The following is a 3,065-nucleotide window of genomic DNA, read 5'->3' on the forward strand; positions in this document are numbered from 1 at the left end:
GCACAGCTACGCCAGCTGGGACGAGAGCTGCCAGAGGCCCAGCTTTCTGAGGGGCCACGCCAGCCACAGGAATTGGAGGCTGCTCGGAATGGAGATATGTCCCGGAGGACACGAAGGACATCGGTGCTCCTGCCCTCCCATGGCTATTCCCCTTTCAGGACTCTGAAACTCCCATCGCTCACTAGACGGCAGCGATGGTGTGGTAGCCATGTGCCTGTACACTGATGGTACCACTTTTTGACAGGAGTTGTACAAGACGGCTCCTTCAGAGACGTGGTGGTTTGCTAGCCAGGGCACTGCTTTACTGAAATCACCCCACCAGCTGTATGCAGATCTCACTGCGTGGGTACAGACGTCTTTATTTTTCATTCCTCATGGCACAGTTACATATCCCAATGATTACTAAAACTTGCTTATGTTACAGGCCTCTCTCTCCACCAGACATGTCTGCAGTTAACTCCTTCTGCAACCAAAAGTCTGTCTCTGCACGAACACAGTGAATGGAGCGCTTGCTTCCTCGCCCACTCCAGCACCTGCTGGCCAGGAGACAACACTGACCAGAATTAAGGTAAGACTTGGTCCTAAGGGAAATCTACTTCTACTATGAAAGAGGAGCAAGTATCTTTCCAAGCTAGCAGGCAGTAACCAGCAACCAAGGGGTGGTGTGCACCAGAAGCCCCTTTCTTTCATTACAGCACGTCCAGCAAACAGGGATTACCCCTCTGGGAATCCCAGCTCCTTGCTTTGCTTGCCAGGCGTGCCGATGGAAAACCTCAGAGGTGAATGCTCAACGCTTGAGCAGATCTGTAATTAACTACAACTGTCCTCATAGGTTCAGGCATGCAATGTTATGTTTTCCCTCAACTGTCAATAAAAAGTTTATTTTAAATTGTTGCTGTAAAATTAGCATGTTGACTTTTAGCACCATTCAAATCCTACCTGGCAGACGAAGATTATATTGACAAGATTTCTGTCAGGTTGTTTCGGTGTGGAAGTTTAAAACTTGTTCTGCAAGGCTATTAGAAAAATTAAAATAAAAACCTACCTAAAATATACCATGATAAAGTCATTTTAAGTATATAAATACATTACAAAATCTGTTGCTTTAAATAAATTGTGCTTTTTTAGAAGCTTTCCTGAAATTATATGCTTCTGCCCAAACTTAGACAACTTGGCCTAGATCTCAGGCTGTTTCAGGGCGGTGAACAACAGATTTCATAGCCAAATTATATCCCCTGGTGCACAACGAAACAAACTGCCCTTTCTTCCCTCATTGCTTTCCCATGAATAAAGAAAACTTTTCCAAAAGTTATGGATTTGTCCACACCTGAGACTGATTCTGAAGATTCAGCCAAACAAGTCAGAGCAGTCTGGGTATGCATTCGTGCAATATGCTTCAGGTTTGAGGCCACGAAGTGCTAACAGAATATTCACGTACATTCCCTTAGAGGTGCCTAGTTGTATTAATAGTTATTCATTCATCTATTCAGTTAAGAAAATAAAAAGCTCATTTATCTTTAAAAAACAAAGTGCAACAGCCCTTTTCAGGACTCACTGCTACAAACACGTACAGGGACCCTACAAAACAGTCATCAGGGTTTTGCCTTTGATTTCAATAGAGGCCAAGTTTCACTCGAGTCAGTGAACACCGAAAACTCCTCCTTTAAGCTTTGATTATACTTGGTATACCCATTCAGCATACTCAGACTCTGCCATTCCTTACATTTGAAGTGGCTGAGGTCTTCCAAATACTCAAGATTCCACCGTTTCCCTCAAAAGCATGGCTTTAAACTGATGCAGTTAAAATTGTACAAACCTAATATGGACATTCTTACCTGGATTTAAGCCTATTTTAGACTACCTTACAATGGCTACTGATCAAGTGAAACCTCATGAATACAGGGCAGATTTAAATCCAGCTAAGCATGGGCCGCTGAGATTGATTTTTAATGTATATATTTCAGCAAGTTTAAAGCTCCAGTGTTGCAACTTTGAAATAGATAAACCTTAACTATTGCATCTCTGTGACCTTTACTTGAAAGGATTAGGGCTTCCAAAAATCTTTATATAAGAAACATTTATCAATCAGCAGAAAGTTATTTTCTAAAAAGTTATCCAACAATATTCAATCTACACTTTATCTCACAAGGATTAATATGGTTATTTGGAAAAGGCATATAAAAATTCCTGTTCTGACAGCCGGATATTAAACGGTACCCTCAGGTTGCTCCAGCTACACTGAATGTTGTTTTTCTAAAACTAGATTGATGTTCTACCTGATTTGTTTCATGAAGAAAAAAGCCAGTCACACATCCATCTGAATGTTAAGAATGAGCACTCTTTTTCACAAGCACTAATGTCACAAAGCCAAAGCACGCTAATCAATTGATTTCAGTGACACAGCTGAGGACAGAAAGCTGAAATTAAAGCAGGCAAGTAGCATCACAGGAAAAAACCCAACACATTATACCAGTGAAAATCTCCTCTCACACACCCATTTCAGGTTGCTGTTCCTATCACAGAAACAATCTACCAAAAAGTGCAGTTTCTCAAAAAAAAAAAAAAAAAAAAAGCAGTTTTCCCAGCATGTCTCAAGACCTCCTCGTATCCTATCCTATCCTTCTGCCTTTGAACTGCTGTCAAAGGAAGGCCATCCACATGTCGAGCAGAGTTGAAACTAGTAAGGGATCACATATTTAAATCAGGTCAAAATCAGAGCTGCAGTGAAGTGCTCTCTGCTGAGGAAAAGGCTTTTTAATCTCCCTTTGAACTAGTCATTAATAATCTTCTGAAACCGCTAGGAATGGAAACAAAAACAGTCAACTGGTCCAAAGACCAGAGCAGCCTCAGACACGAGGGTGACCCTTGCTTCCAGAAGAATAAAACCCACAAATGAATCACAGTCATACTCAAAAAACCCAACCCGATCTGGCTTCGCCCCTGGTTTCCCCCAGCCCCCCAAACCCTGGGCCTCCCCACAGCCCCTTCGTGCCTCAGCTCCCTCCTTCCCCCCAGCCAGCCACCCCCCAACCACCCCACGTCCAGGTGCCCAGCCCCCGCCCCCA

Source organism: Egretta garzetta, unplaced genomic scaffold (genome assembly GCF_000687185.1).
Source record: "Egretta garzetta isolate BGI_Z169 unplaced genomic scaffold, ASM68718v1 scaffold198, whole genome shotgun sequence".
Classification (NCBI taxonomy): domain Eukaryota; kingdom Metazoa; phylum Chordata; class Aves; order Pelecaniformes; family Ardeidae; genus Egretta; species Egretta garzetta.